We start from the raw sequence: 16,880 nt of genomic DNA, 5'->3' as shown, positions 1-16,880 counted from the left end.
CCACTGGAGCCCCAGGAGGTAGGTCGTATGGTTACCCCATTTCACCAGGAGGATGTGGAGGCACAGAGAGGTTAAGTACTCCTGCCGCCAATTCGAGCTGGTAGGAGATGGGGGCTTGAATCCATGCAGTCTGAATGCCATCCATGTCCAGTGCTAGTTTGCTGATGAATGAATAAGAACTTTACGTAGGAGGGTTATTTAGCTCTGTCTCCCCTCTCCATGTAAACAAAAAGGTGGATGACTTAGTATTTTTCAAAATGTCAACTGTATGAGCCTATTAAAGGATCTTTCCCCAAATACCTGTTTGCATTCATCATCTTGCAGCAATTTTCTGAGTTATTTTGGGCAGGTGTCTGGCGCCCCACCCCCCCGCACCCCCCCCCCCCCCGCCGGCTTTGACAGATAAAGTCGGGGCCCCCAGAGCTTCTGGGGGAGCCTGAAGCCACGTGGTAGTCCTGGCAGAAGAGGGCCTCCTGGGTCTCCTCTTACAGCCCCACCACCATGGGGACGGGGAGGTGACTCCCTTTGATGAAAGAAGGAGGAATTGCCTCCTTTCCCTCCCCCACCTGGAGTTTCCTTTGGAGAAGTTATGGGAAGGAACGGAAATGTAGACTGAAGCTTATCTTCCAAGCCCCGTGTTTGATCATGGTCCTTGAGCTGGGTGCTTTGAAGAAGTGGTTTCGTTTATCTCCTATCAGCCCTCGGGGAGATAGGCAGGGCGGCTGGTGGTAGGGGGCGGTGGCAAGGAGGGGGGTGCCAGGAGGTGTGCTTTTGAAGTTCTCAGCCCTGCACCAGCCCCGCCCCAGACATCAACCTTAGCCCTGGGCAGTCACCCTTGACGACTTTGTTCCTTTGGGCCTTCAGGTTTCTTCCAGATTCCCCTTTTAAGTTGCGGATACTGCTGGGAGGAATCATCCTTTAGTAATCTGCCAACACCTTGGCTGTGATTAGCAGAGAGTGTTTGACCCTGGGTAATAATAACATTTATGGAGCCTTACGGTATGCCGGCCTGTCTGAGCTCCTTACCTGTAAGAACTCATTCACCTCTCACTACAAACTGATGAGGTATGGAGTATGCTTGTTTTTATAGGTGAGGCCCTGAGGCTCAGAGAGGTTAAGTAACTTGCCCAAATTACACAGCTCAAAAGTGGTAGAACCAGGATTCAAATGCAAGTATCTGTTTCTGAGCTAATCTGAATGCAGGCCTGAGAGAGCAGCAGGAAAGCTAAAGACTTCAGGGACTTCCCTGAGGGACCAGTGGTTAAGACTCAATGCTCACCATGCAGGGGTGTGGGTTTGAACCCTGCATGGGGGACTAAGATCCCACCTGCTGTATGGCACAGCCTCATTATCAGTATCAGTTCATTCAGTTGTGTCCTACTCTTTGTGACCCCATGGACTGCAGCACGCCAGGCCTCCCTGTCCATCACCAACTCCCGGAGTTTCATGTCCATTGAGACGGTGATGCCATCCAACCATCTCATCCTCTGTCATCCCCTTCTCCTGCCTTCAATCTTTCCCAGCATCAGGGTCTTTTCCAATGAGTCAGTTCTTTGCAACAGGTGGCCAAAGTATTGGAGCTTCAACTTAGCATCAGTCCTTCCAATGAATATTCAGGACTGATTTCCTTTAGGATGGACTGGTTGGATCTCCTTGCAGTCCAAGGGACTCTTAAGAGTCTTATCCAACACCACAGTTCAAAGGCATCAATTCTTCGGCGTTCAGCTTTGTTTATAGTCCAACTCACATCCATACATGACTACTGGAAAAACCATCGCCTTGACTAGATGGACCTTTGTTGGCAAAGATTTTTAAAATGTGGTCTAAAAAATAACAAATGACTTCAACCGTTTTCCAGAATACTGCTCTTCACAACCAGGTTTTAATTTTTATCTCCAGCTAGTGGTAAAGAACCCGCCTCCTAATGCTGGAGACTAAGAGACACAGGTTTGACCCCCAGGTTGGGAAGATCCCCTGGAGGAGGGCATGGCAACCCACTCCAGTATTCTTGCCTGGAGAATCCCATGGACAGAGGAGCCTGGCGGGCTATGGTCCATGGGGTCACAAAGAGTCGGAAACGACTGAAGCGACTGAGAACTCGCACCAGGACTGAGAATATGGTAGAAAGGAAGCTGACACAGAGAAGGGAGCAAGGTAAACTTTCATTTCATTAATTGAACTGGATTGGACGAATTCATTCAAGTACTGTTTATTGGCTACTTGGTAGGTACAGGCCTGAGGTGATCCCAGGGGAGATAAGGACCAGGGCAGGCCGGCCAGTCCTGGTCACCGCCAAGACATGCACATTGCTGGCTCCTAAAAGGCAGGGCAATCTTCTCCTTTGGGAACCTGTGGGCTTCTTTTGTAGATTAAAAGAAAAAGTCAGGTGGCTGTAACTGAAATCGTGCTCATTACCTTGTACTGTAGTTGCCCAGTAGTCTTTTTTTTTTTTTTTAATTTTTAAAGTTGAGGTACAATTGGCTCACAAGATTATATTAGTTTCAGGTGTACAACAGTGATTCACAATTTTTTATAGATTATACTCCATTCAAAGTTGTGATAAAATGTTGGTTGTATTGCTTGCACTGTACCATACATCCTTGTGGCTAATGTATTTTAGACACAGGAGTTGGTTCTAGTTGCTCACTGTTCTAAAAAGCATTTGCTTCATGTTCAATTCAGATTCTACCGCATTTACTGAGCGCCTCTGGGTGCTAGTATGCATCATTTCAGGTGCGTTCATGCACCATCTCTCATTTGGGTATTAGGGGAGTCCAAGAGCAGGGCGGAGGCCCCAGAAAGGGAAGCGGGGACCAGGGTTCCTCAGATGTCCTGCCCCTGTGCTCTAAGCACACCCTCCCAGCCGGAACCACTGGGCCCCCAGAGATCCTGGTAGCAAACCGACTATTTCAGTTGCACGGGACAGATGTCACACCTGTTTCTGACACCCATGGGCTTCAGCCATGAAGGTGATGATAGTTCTCTGATGCCCACCCCTCCCTTCTGGTGGATAAGCCTCTCAACTTGCCCAAAGCAGGCCCTTTGCTAGGCTGGCCTCCCAATTAGCAGGGATGTGCAGCTTCAAATTCATTTCAACAAACATGATTAGAGAAAAGGGAAGAGCCGCTCAGGCAGTGGCTCAATTACTGCTGCTTGTATTTGATAAAACCAAATTCCAAGATGTCAGAACAATTTCGAGGAGTGTTTATTTCCGTGGCCCTCTGCCAGCCTCTGCTGGGAGATGGAAATCCAAGAGGCGGGGTCCCAACCAAGCCGCTGGCTGCAAGTATCCAAGTATATAGTAGTCCATTCAGAGTGGAGATATCCATAATAAGCCCCCTTTAAAAATGATTTAAGCTATTACTTTTTTTGGAAACATGCACTTATTTATTTATGATTAAGTGGATTCCCATGGCACCAAATTCCCAAACTATGAGAATGCACATTGAAAAAGGCCTCCCTCTCGCAATTCAGTTCTTCTCCCCCATGCATCAATGCTATGAGTATACTGTCCATCCTTCAGAGGTATTCTGTACATATATTAACAAATACATATGTATTCTTTCTCCCTTTTATACACAAATGGCAACATACTACATACAATGTTCTGCACTTGCTTTTTTAAAAATTAATATAGTTTGGAGATTGCATCATGGGCTTCTGCATTTTATTTTACTTTTTTAGTTTCACCGCACTGTTACATGGATGTGTGATGAGTTTATTTGACCATTCCCCTGCTGGTGGACATTTAGATGGTTTCCAGTGTTTGTTCCTATGGTGAATAACCATATATTTGTTTACGTGTGTATTTATGTACCCTACATATGAACTGTCAAGTTTCGAACTTTCAAAGACGCAAACATCCGTTCTATCAACATCAGGTGTGAGTGAAATTGCAGCTTGCCCTCCGTCTCCTATCGCTGGTGGCGATCCTTCAGCTCTACCATCTCCCACCTCCTCTCTCTCCTCCAGTCAGTGACTCTTCTCTCCTCTTCCCTCGATGCCAGCCCCTGGATGCCAGTCATTGTACTGTCCTACTGTACTGTACTATAAGGTTAAAAATCTCTTTGTGTGTTTGTTTTATATGTATCTTTTGTGTGAAAACTATTATAAACCTATTACAGTACAGTATTAAAACTGTTACAGTATTATAAACCTAATACCTGATTGTGTTAGCTGGGTACTTAGACTAACTTTGCTGGACTTATGAACAAGTTGGACTTACGAAAGCACTCTTGGAACAGAACTTGTTCGTATGTAGGAGTCTTTTTTTTTGTTTGTTTTGTTTTGTATTTATTATTTTTTAAAATTTTTATTTTTACTTTATTTTACTTTACAATACTGTATTTGTTTTGCCATACATTGACATGAATCCACCACGGGTGTACATGCGATCCCAAACATGAACCCCCCTCCCACCTTCCTTCCCACAACATCCCTCTGGGTCATCCCCGTGCACCAGCCCCAAGCATACTGTATCCTGCATCAGACATAGACTGGTGATTCGATTCTTACATGATAGTATACATGTTTCAATGCCATTCTCCCAAATCATCCCACCCTCTCCCTCTCCCTCAAGAGTCCAAAAGTCCGCTATACACATCTGTGTCTTTTTTGCTGTCTTGCATACAGGGTCATCATTGCCATCTTTCTAAATTCCATATATATGTGTTAGTATACTGTATTGGTGTTTTTCTTTCTGGCTTACTTCACTCTGTATAATCGGCTCCAGTTTCATCCATCTCATCAGAACTGATTCAAATGTATTCTTTTTAATGGCTGAGTAATACTCCATTGTGTATATATATCACAGCTTTCTTATCCATTCATCTGCTGATGGACATCTAGGTTGTTTCCATGTCCTGGCTATTATAAACAGTGCTGCGATGAACATTGGGGTACACGTGTCTCTTTCAATTCTGGTTTCCTCGGTATGTATGCCCAGCAGTGGGATTGCTGGGTCATAAGGCAGTTCTATTTGCAATTTTTAAAGGAATCTCCACACTGTTTTCCATAGTGGTTGTACTAGTTTGCATTCCCACCAACAGTGTAGGAGAGTTCCCTTTTCTCCACACCCTCTAGGAGTCTTACTGTGTATATAATATATATAATTCTCCATGTGTGCTAATAAAACTATAGGGTAAGTTCCTAGGAATAGAATTGCAGGGCTGAAAGCTATATGCGTTCAAAACAAGCCCCTTTCAAGAAAGTAGGTAGGACCCAACACACCCTTGGAGTGAGTTAGAAGTTCAGCCGAGGGACTCAGGGAAGAAAGCCAGGGCAATGCCTCCAGGAATGTCTGGTCGCATTCATCTGGAGAAGGCTCAGTAAGAAGGGCTCCATTTCCATCTCTGGATTTAAGAAAATGTGCGTGCTTCTCTTGCTTTGCTCTGCCTTCTCGTCCCACCTTCTCCCTCGTTTAGCAGAAGAAAGAGGAGAGGAAAAATTACGTCCAGCCTCAAGGAATCCATGATTTTGATAAATACACATTTTAACATTGCCAACTTTCCAATCAGTGAACCCTAACAGAAACGCTGGATTGTCTGCACCTTTTTTCGTTCACGCTCACAAGAAGGCAGAAGTTCGTGCCAAAGATAATACGTAAACTGCTGTTGTATCCATGGAGGTTTGTATCTGGTTCTCACTGCGAATTTCCAGCACGAGGCTTGCGATGTGTCTGAAGACATCAAATCATGACATCAGTAATTACTATTAGCAGAGTGCTTGCCAAAGCGGCTGAGCAGTCTTCACTTTGTTCTTATTTGAATATTGTATTTTTGGATAGGCATTGCCTACAGAATTCAGAGGCACCAAGGGCATGGGTATGTAACTTCTCAACAAGGATTGAGATGATAAGAGTTTTCTGCTTTATTGACCATTTGCCAAGGGAAAAAAAAAAAAAACAACTAAAAAAAGAGCAGCAGACGATGCCGTTCTGCAGGTGTTTGGACACTTTAGTTTCTCGTGGCAAAGATGCACAGGAAAGCCTCTGTCTCCTCTAGTTCAGGCCCAGGGCTGGGCCTCCTTGGTCTGCTGCGTCCAAGCTCACTTTTTGTGAGTGACCTTCACCCTGTAACACTGGGAGGAGTCAGGACTGCATGGAGTATTGATGGGCCATGGAATCAGGATAAATGTTCATTCCAGACCATCTAAAGTAGAATTCTAGGGGGTGTCCCTGGTGGTCCAGTGGCTAAGACTCCATGCTCCCAACACAGGGGACCTGGGCTCAGTCCCCGGTCAGGGAACTGGGTCCCACATGCCACGACTAAGATCCCATGTGCGGCACAGCCAAAATAAATACTTATATATAAAAAAAGAATTGTACCATCTTGAAGACTTTTCTCAGGCATCCTGAGGGTACCCCTTCCACGTTTCCCAAGGTCCATCTTGATACATCGTACACAACCACTTTCTGCCAGGCTGTCTTTGTTTTTCTTATTCATTTCCTGAAATAAATAATAAATCAATGCATAAATGATAAAAACCACAGCAACAACCAAAAAAAAGAAAAAGAAAAAAACCCAAACAATCCAAACCAGAATGGTAGCTGAAAATGCTGAGGAGACCTTGTCCTTTTCCTTATGATGTTTATGCCTGTTCCACATCAGGCCCCGGGTGAATTTTTCCCCCACTGCAGTCGACATGCATAATGACAATCTTATTTATGACAGGAGACATGTTTTTGTTTTAAAACAACTGACAGAGCTGCGAGATGGGGAACGACAAGAAAGTGCGATTGGGTGGGTGGGTGGGTGGGGGTGGGGCTGGGGGAGGCGGGTAGGAGTCTGGCGAAGGAGAATGGCATTTTCTTGATTAAAAAGCTGGAATCCATCCTTGTGGAGCAAGTGAGGAACGGTGTCCAGGAAGAACGCTGGGGTGGGGACGTAATGTAATGACAGTCCTCTGAGGTCTGGACAAGGGGCCTTGGGTGGCCTTTGAACTGCCTCTGATTGGGTGGTGTCAGAAGGGACCATGTGTATGAAGGTGCAGAGAGAGTGTGGACAGAGGAGAAAGGTGAATTCCGCTCTCCAGCCCACCTCTCCCTGGGTGATGTCTCCAGTCAGCTCAGCAAGCATCCGTGAGCCCCTAGAGGTCTGCCCTTGACGTGCTGACTCCCAGTCCAGGCAGAGAAATGAACCCAGAGCCCCTGGGAATCGTGGGAGAACAGGGAAGTTTGTATAGATGGCTCCTTTCCCTGTGGGTTTAGGGAAGAGAAATACACTGCTCTCACTTGTGTTTGAGAAGCTGGCTCTTTCCTCTGGCCAACCACTGGGAGTTGCAATCTTCTCCTTAGAGCTGTTCCCCACTAAAAGTCTGGAGGGGAAAATGATAAAAGATGAAGCCTGACCAGGAGAGGAGAAACAGCAAAAATCAAGAATGATCTAGAAAGTGAAGAGAAAGGAAGAATTTGGATGAGAAAGATGTTAATGACTCCATGGTAAGAGTAACTTTTAAAAAAGTCTCCCATAGAAAACAGTTTTATGGCTACCAAAGGGGAAAGAGGATGGGGGTGGGGGAGCAAATTAGGAGGTTGGGATTAGCAGATACAAACTACTCTTGTGAAGTAAGTAAACAACAAGATCCTACTGTATAGCACAGGAAACAATAGTCAGTGTCTTGTAATAAACCATAATGGAAAAGAAAAAACAAAGTCTCTGGAGATAGTGATCAGAATCAGGGCTTGTGGAAAGGAATTAGAGTACTCCTGGCATATCTTATTAGAATCTGTGTGTGTGTGTGTGTGTGTGTGTGTGTGGTTGGGGGGTTCTGTGTGTGAAGGGAAGGGTTGACCAGAAGCAGCTAATTCCACTGGAGGATTGTTAGCTATTTCTCTCTTTGATTTCTGGATGTGATTAAGTTGATATGGACATGATATGGGCATGATATGGACATGAGTTTAAGCAAACTCTGGCAGACAGTGAAGGACAGGGAAGTCTGGCGTGCTGCAGTCCATAGGGTTGCAAAGAGTCAGAGATGACTTACAGCAACTGAACAACAATAATGTTGATACGGGATCCATCGGACCACTGGGCTAATTCAGCCAGCTTTTCTTTTCTGAGACTGGCAGTGATACAGCTCTGGGCGACAAGGGCAGGCAGTCCAGGTCGGCAGGGCCCTGCATCAAGAAGCCTGGCCGTGCCCAGTGGTGGGGCCAGGCTGCCCCCACTTCTTTAGCTCAGACTTGCATAGGATGGATGGTTAAAGCATTGGGTCAGCTCCTTCTTTAGGGACATAAATTCAGACCTTAAAACACCACCCCCCCAAACCACCCTGCAAACAAAGCTGAACATTGGTTTCTTAAACCCTAATATATTTTGCCAAATAAGAGAGTGTTAATATGCCTCCCTCCCCCTCTCCGAATGAATTGGATTACTTAAAGCATCTTTTCGGAGACGTCAGCAGTTTAATAGAGGCAATAAGTCAGGGCTGCCCTTGTGTTTTATTTTTCTGCCAGTATTTAGTTAATTAAAGAATGCAAATTAAAACACCTTAATTTATATAATATCAATACCAACGCCTTAAAACATTTGGCATAACTGCTATGGCATGTCCCTTACATAAACTCTTCAGAGCAGTGCTAATAAAAATGAAAAAGGTTGTAAATCACATTTAATTTATTCATCTTCTGTTTGGTACCAAAGTGTATGCCAAAATCAAGTTATTTATGAGCACGTCATAACAATAGGCACTTTTGTTGGTTGCAAATGACATAAAAGGTTTCTCTGAGGGATGTGTGTTTTAATTTGGAAATGTCTCCAGGTGCCTCTATTTTCTGGGCTCTGATTTTCTAAAATTGCTAAAATTTTTGCACCAAGAAAAAAAATAGATTTAGATATTGGAAAACATATACAGCCTAAAAATACAGTGACATCTGCTCAGAAAGACACCTGCAACCATCTGTGTGTAGATAGATGTATACACCAGACGTCCTATGGCACATGAGTCTTCCGGTGAGATAAAAGGTTGGTGATTTATATCTGATTTCTTAAATATTCCATTAAGAGGATTATCTCACAGGAGGCTTGGATACAGAAGACATTGGAAGGGATTTGGTGCAAACCTGCTTTTTGAGAAGCGACCCCATGGACTGTAGCCCTCCAGGCTCCTCTGTCCATGGAATTCTCAAGGCAAGAATACTGGTGTGGGTTGCCATGCCCTTTTCCAAGGGATCTTCCTGATCCAGGGATTGAACCTGTCTCCTGCACTGCAGGCAGATTCTTAACCATCTGAGTCACCAGGGAGGCCCCTAAACAGAGATGAACTGCATGTATTTGAATAAATAGCCAAACACTCATCTTCCTCTTTCCCCTCCTTTGCTGATATACCTTTCTTTCTCTGGTGGATTGGAGCCTAAAGTACATTTTTTTCCAACCTGGAGGAAGAATAGGAGGCTCCACTCAGGAGTCCCAAGGGATGGTGTGCTCTTTTTGTGGCCCATGGCGAAGCTCCCTAATGCAATTAACCTTGTTAAACTCACTACTTTACCCAGCTTTCACCTCCACTCTTTACTCAGTGCTCTGTGGATCTTAGGGCATGTGGGACAGTCAACAGAAGTTCTAGAAAAACCCTCTCCATCCTGAAAACCCCATGGAAATTCAAGAATGCAATGCCCAAGACAACTGGCGGCTTCTCCACATGGGAGCGAAGAGCCCAGTGCAATCCTATGCCCTGTTTTATTAATTTTCTTCTTTTCTTTATCTGTTAACCATCTTGATATACCAGTTAGCTTCCCTTGCACCAAGGTGCCCAGAACTCACAGGAGCTCCACCAGATGTTCTAAAATTTAAAGGAAATACATTTCTTGGATATCACACTAACTAGTAGCTCAAGATGGTTAACAATTTCAACATTAAGCTGAGTTACATTCAGTTTGATTATGTCAGTCCTTGGGAACCTGGGTATTCATTATCTTTTAAAAGTTTTTATTTGTTTTATTTATGCCTGTGTGGGGTCTTTGTTGCTGTGCATGGACTTTCCCAGGCTGTGTGTGAGCTCCTCAGTGGGGTGGCTTCTCTTGTGGAGCACTGGCTGTAAGGTGAGAGGGCTTCAGTAGTCATAGCTCATAGGCTCTAGCGCTCAGGCTTAGTGGTTGTGGCAAAGAGGCTCAGTTGCCCTGTGGCATGTGGAATTTTCCTGGACCAGGGATCAAACTCATGTCCCCTGCATTGGCAGGCAGATTCTTTACCACTGGATCACCAGAAGGCCCTGTTCATTATCTTTTAACATGAACATTACAAGCTTGGAAGAAGAGGTAGAATATTGGGATTCCTCACTTGGGATGAGGACGCAGAAGTGGCAAGTGGCATCTGTCTGTGATCTTAAAGAGTCATGGGTCCTGGGCTGCCACTAGGGTTGTGGGGAGGCCCTGCAAAACTCCAAAGGAAATGGGTCCTGAAGTCTCTCTTTCTGATCTTAAAAACACTGATAGGCCTCCTTGAAAACACCGATAGACATTGGTTCCATTTGGAGCTCGTGGGATGCTCTGGTTGCCTCAGACTCACTGCACTAGTTCCCTAGAAACTCACACTCTTTCAGGTATATGTTCCTTTTTTTTGAGGTGGGGAGGGGATGTGCCAAGCAGAGCCAGAGAAGATCTTAAAGTTAGCTGCCCTCCCATTCCCTCTCAAAATTCCCCGCTACCCGCTTGACCTCCTAGTGTCTCACTGGGTCATGGGAAAAAAGAGTCTGTTGTGGCAGACAACCTAGCTTGAGGGGGTGAGCTGAGCTCTGAGGACATCTGGCATCACAGTCCCTTGTAGGACTGGAGGGTGGTCTGTAAGCACTTTTTTGACGTGTTGGTACTGAGCCTATGTACCCTTGTGTGTTATCGTGGACATGTTTCTCTCTCCTTTTTTCTTGCTACATGTCATCCTTAAAAGCTAAGTTTTACCTTTATACTTATTTGTACCTCTCTTGCCTCCATAAAAGATTGGAGATCCCTTACTATCCAAAACACAGATACAGTACAACCCAAAGCCATAAACAGAAAAGTAACAGGATCAGGGCCAAGGACAAAGGAGGAAGAGGGAGGGAGAAGCAGAGTAATTGCACCAGAGAGGGAAAGCTTCAGTTTAGGAAAGCAAAGGTGATAGAGAACAACACTCAGCTCCTAACTCCCCGGCACCTTGGTGGGCCGTGGTCAGCTCTTGTAATAACTGGATGAGTGCACTCTAAGGGCAGGTTGAAATGCCTACTGGGGGCTCAGTGCTCTGTGAGCTGGTCAAGCTATTGCATCTCTTGAAGTCTCTGCTTCCTCACCTATAAAATGAAGATTCACTTGCCCACGATAGAGGTCTTAAAGGAAAGGAAAGTGAAGTCACTTCAGTCGTGTCTGACTCTTTGCGACCCTATGGACTGTAGCCTGCCAGGCCCCTCCATCCATGGGGATTATCCAGGCAAAAGTACTGGAGTGGGTTGCCATTTCCTTTTCCAGATAGCAGTCTTGAGAGAATGCAATTCAGTGATGAGGACAGTCGCTCCCTTAGCGTGGACTGTGCAGTCTCTCTTCTAAGTGTTTTGCACAGACAAGTTTAATCAATTCTAAGGGTTTTTTTTTTTTTTTGGTTTGCATTTTAATGTCTCTGACATTGATTTCTTAAAAAGAGCATTGTATCACAGATTATTTTGCAGCATTTTTCTTTCGTTGTTGGATGTGAAATAAGGGTGTAATGTAGATGACTAGATGAAATGTGTTATTAACTCATTTAGTCCTTACAATAACTTTATGAGGTAGGTGGTGTTTTTGTCCCATTTTACAGATGAGGAAGCTGAGGCAATGTAAGATTTAAATGATCTGACCAAGGGCAAGCAGTGGAACTAGGAATATATCCTAGGCTGTTTGACTCTACTGTCACACAATACTGTGGCCTTTCTTCAAATAGTTCAGCAAGAATCATTTCAACAAAAATTTCACCATTACGTACTGGAATGTACTTACCTGGTCCCTCTTAATGGCTGTGTTTTCCAAATGTTCTATTGTTATATGAAGTAATGCTGATACTATTCTTACACATTTATTTGTACAAATGTTCCTTACATACCTGTTTATTGTCACTTGACTTTGCTTGTAAAATATGTAAAGATAAATTACGTAGACAAATTTATCCATCATTTCTATTATGACTTCTGGGCCCTGATTTTTATACTTTAGAAAGGTCTCCACTCTGCAATTATAGAGTAAAATGATTCATTCGTGAAAATATTTTTTTTTACTGTTAATAGAATTACAGTATGATCCAACAATTCCATTCCTGGATGTATATCTGAAGGAAATGAAAGCATTAACTTGAAAATATACATGCAACCCAATGCTTCCAGAAGCGTTATTCACAGCAGTCAAGATATGGAAGCAACCTAAGTATTCATCAACAGATGAATGAATAAAGGAAGACATGGTACATTTATACAGTGGACTATTACTCAGACATAACAAAGAGTGAAATGTTTCCATTTGTAACAACATGGATGGACCTAGAGGGTATTATCCTTAGTGAAGTAAGTCAGACAAAGATAAATACTGTATATTGTGATATATATGTGAAATCTAAAAAATAAGATGAATGTATATAACAAAACAGCAACAGACTCACATACATAGTGAACAAACTAATGGTTACAAGTGGGGAGAGGGAAGGGAGGAGGGGCAAGATAGGGGTAGGGACCCACAGGTACAAACTACTATGTATAAACAAGCTACAAGGATATATTTTATAAAGGAGGAGGACTATAGCTAATATTTTACAACCAAGTCGAGTATAATTATAAAAGTATTAAATCACTATGTTTAACATCTGAAAGTAGTATAATATTGTGAATCAGCTATGATAAAACATTATTTTCAGAGACTTCCCTGGTGGTCCAGGAGCTAAGACTCTATGCTCCCAATGCAGGGGGCTGGGGTTCGATCCCTGGTTAGGGAACCAGATGCCGCATGCCACAACTAAGAGTTTGCAGGCCACAACTAAAGACTCTGTATGCCACAACAAAGATGGAAGATCCGGAGTGCCAAAACTAAGACCTTTAATTATTTAACAATAATTAAAAAAACAACAAAGGAACAGCTTAATAGTCTCCAGGCTGCAGCGGGGGTGGCGAAGGAAGGAGCAGACTTGGAGGGAGATACCTGAGTTTGAGAGCCAATTCTGCCTCTTGGGAATGTGTTATCCTTTGAGTCTCAATTTTAGCACCTTCTAACGGCCATAACAACATGCCACTTACTAACTCACATGGTGGTTAAAGGCCCAATTAAGATAATATATGTGAAATTACTTTCCAAACTCCACAATGCTATGCAAATGTGAGTTATTATGATGCCTTTCTAGCCAGGTATCTACTCTTTCACTTCCTGGCCCAGTGATCTTGGTTCAGTTACTACAGAGGAAGAAGAGAAACACAGGGAACAGGGCTTCCCACAATCACTAAGCAGCTTGACTTAGAACTTGAAGCTGGCTGGGGTGTGGGTGGGGGGTGCCGGGAGGGATGTCTCACTGACCCCTGACTTAGTGAGGAAGCCTGAGGAAACCCTTCGGGAGTATAGGGGCTCTGCCCCATGGGTGGGGATGAAGTCCTAGCCTTCAGTACTCAAAATCTCTAACACAATAAAACCTCTATGATTAAAGCTTCTAGCCCAAACAGAAATGGGATGGAAACCCCACTGGACCTGGGTCCCTGCCTTTAGGCCTCTGTGGCCCTGGTCACTGTATGGCCACCTACAGCAGTGTAGGGAGGAGGGGTCCCAGGGTGCTGCCAGCTGAGGCCTCGCCACCTGCAGCCTGAGAAGGGAAGGGGCGGCCGTCCCGGGAGAGCGGGGACTGGTTTCAGGCCGGGGGACAGCAAAAGCCAACTCCACCTCGTGGGGCCTTTCCCAGCAGAAGGAAGAATGCGAGGGAAGAGAGGAGGAGTAGGCAGAGTCCATGAGCTGGGGAGTCAAGCAAGGGCTGCTGCTGCTGCTGCTGCTGCTGCTAAGTCGCTTCAGTCGTGTCCGACTCTGTGCGTGCGACCCCATAGACGGCAGCCCACCAGGCTCCCTCGTTCCTGGGATTCTCCAGACAAGAACACTGGAGTGGGTTGCCATTTCCTTCTTCAATGCATGAACGTGAAAAGTGAAAGTGAAGTCGCTCAGTCGTGTCCGCCTCTTAGCGACCCATGTACTGCAGCCCACCAGGCTCCTCCGCCCATGGGATTTTCCAGGCAAGAGTACTGGAGTGGGTTGCCATTGCCTTCTCCCCAAGCAAAGAGAAGAGAGTTGCAACAGGGAGAGGAAGTGAGGACAGGAGGAAGAGGTGAGCGGAAGCCAGCGGGCCCAACAACAATCGGAAGAACAAAGAAGCGGTTCCGGTTCGCAGGCCCCGCCGTCCACCGCCCCCCCCCCCCTCACCCCCCAACCGGGTCCTGTGGACCGGTTCTCAGCATCTCAGACTCCCCTCCACGCCTCATCCTCCTGGGAGACCGGCCGGCCCTTCCGAGCAGGGCCTGCCTTCCTTGGCAGCAGACAAAAGGCCATTTCTGAGTTGCACAGAAAGACGTGTTACTTTGCCAGCAGGGCCGGGTCAGGGCTGCCGGGCCCAATCCTCCGGCGAGGGGAGCGCGGGCAGAAGGGGGGCTGTCAATCACCGGGAGCCCTCCTTGAAAGGGGCCCCTTGTCAACTTCCCCCGCCTTTGAAGTGCCTGGGATGGAGGTGCTCAATTAAAAGCCCATCAGTCTGTAAGTAAATCAACGCCTATCAGGCTTGTCACATCAAACAAACGATTATTACCCCAGCCCGCCCACCCCATTAATCTGGCAGTTCCTTCTTGACGGCTCAGGGTCAGGGCACCGTAAATCCTGTCCTGGATTGTAGCCACCTGGATCGGGATGAAAGCGCTGGCGCCACGAGCTCCGTTCCCAGGGTCTCCTGGAGGATGGAGGAGAGAGGAGAACCCAGGGACAGAAAAGGAGGCAGGGACGCGGGGCAACGTGCAGAGGCCTGGAGCCGGACAGAGGGAGACACACACAGAGAGGCAAAAATAAACTGAAGGAGCCAAAAAAAAAGAGATGGAGAGAGCGCCCGAGAGAACGGACCCAGGCAGACATCATTGGAAGACACCCAGAGGGGTTGAAATAGGTGCCATAAAAACTCACCCAGAGCATTAAGAATGAATAGGTGCTTCTAGAAGACAAGGCGTCTGGAGGAAACTTCTGTCACTGGGTTCTGAGCCTCAGTGTCAGAGAGCGATCCGGGTTAGGCTCCTCCCATCCCCAGGGCACCCGCCCCCCCCAACCCCCCCAATGTGGCTCAGCCAAGGGAAGGGGGGTGCTTTGCTGACGGATGGATGCCCTGTAGGGGACATCTCAATATGCAGTGACCAGAAGTGGACTTTGTGCAATGAAAGGATCTGAACAGACAAGCTGGGCTGAGTGTCGAGTTCTGATGCTCTGGTGAGCGAGGCCCCCAAGAATCAGTTTCGTTCCAGGGCATTTCTTCCAGGCTCCGTGGGCTGTGTTGTAGACTCTGCTCCTGAGATCAGGCTCTGGCTTTCCCCAGGGCAGACCCGGAGGAGGAGGCGGGGAGGAAAAAGAGAGGACAGGACAGCTGTGTTTTGAGCTTGAAGGAGCCGCGGGGTAGGAGACGGACTGGGGAGGAGAGAGGAAGGGGGTTAGCATCCGGGTTGGAGGAACAAGGCCTGCTATTTAAGGGACGGCAAGGACAGTCTTTCCCCAGACGTCTGTTCCAGAAGGTGCCTCGAGGCGTCCCTCACCCTGCCTCGTGATGTTGCCTATCTGAAAAGGGCCAGCATGTGCCTCCCCACTGCTGGAGGAGTAATTCCCCAAGGAAAACCGGAGATGGACATGGAGCAGGGGAGACGGAGGAGGGGAACTTCCTTCCCTTTCCCATCACAAAGCTGGATGTTGGTGGTGACTTCTTTTGAAAAAAAAATTTTAATCTACTTTTAATTGGAGGATATGGTGGTGATTTCTTACAAGACAAAAAAAGAAAATCCTGAAGAAGGAAACTGGACCTCTATCTTACTCCCTACACAAAAATCAACTCAAACTGAACTAAGGATTTGAACATGGTACAAACTACTAGATAAAAAATAAATAACCTGCAAGGAGATATTGTACAGCACAGAGAATATAGGCAGTATTTTATAATAATTTTAAATGGAGTGTAAGCTATAAAAATATTGAATAACTACATTGTTCACCTGAAACTAATATAATTTGCAAGTCAACGATACTTCAATAATTTAAAAAAAAAAGTTGAACTTAAGACCTGAAGCTGAAAAACTCCTAGAAAAAGCCTAGGTGGTAAATTCCTTGACATTAGTCTTGGTGATGATTTTCTGGGATTGACCTGGAAAGCAAAGCCAAAAAAGCAAAAATAAGCAGATGGGAACTACAAACTAAAAAGCTTCTGCACTGCAAAGGCAACCATCAACAAAATGAAAAGACAACCCACAGATAAAGAGTTAATATCCAAAGCAACCCACTGATAAGGAGTTAATATCCAAAGCATAAAATAATTCATACAACTCAATAGCAAAAACTCAAACAATCTGATTAAAAAAAATGGGCAGTGAAATCGAGTAGACATTCTTCCAAAGAAAACAAATATTCAACAGGTACATGAAAAGGTGCTCGGTATCACTAATCATCAGAGAAGTACAAATCAAAACCACAAGGAAAAGTCATGTTTTGAGTGGCTGTCATAAAAAAGACAAGAGGTAAGTGCTGGCAAGGATGTGGAGAAAAGAGAACCCTTGTGCATGCTTACTGGGAATTCAATTGGTGCAGCTACAATGGAAACAGTATGGAAGTTCCTCAAAAGTTAAAAATAGAACTACCATGTGATCCAGCAACTCTACTTCTGGGTGTATATTCAAAGGAAATGAAAACA

General features: G+C 45.4%; 1 long non-coding RNA gene across 1 annotated transcript; it reads right to left on the bottom strand.

The window, feature by feature from the left end:
• Nucleotides 1–4,309: 4,309 nt before the first annotated feature.
• Nucleotides 4,310–15,202, bottom strand: LOC138430893 (uncharacterized). The gene is made up of 2 exons (XR_011253442.1): nucleotides 15,122–15,202; nucleotides 4,310–6,446 (listed from the first exon to the last, which is right to left on the bottom strand). It is a non-coding gene; the product is annotated as an uncharacterized lncRNA (long non-coding RNA).
• Nucleotides 15,203–16,880: the final 1,678 nt, after the last annotated feature.

This window comes from Ovis canadensis, chromosome 26 (genome assembly GCF_042477335.2).
Source record: "Ovis canadensis isolate MfBH-ARS-UI-01 breed Bighorn chromosome 26, ARS-UI_OviCan_v2, whole genome shotgun sequence".
In the NCBI taxonomy this organism is placed as follows: Eukaryota; Metazoa; Chordata; class Mammalia; order Artiodactyla; family Bovidae; genus Ovis; species Ovis canadensis.
This window is presented reverse-complemented; position numbering and strand designations above follow the sequence as displayed.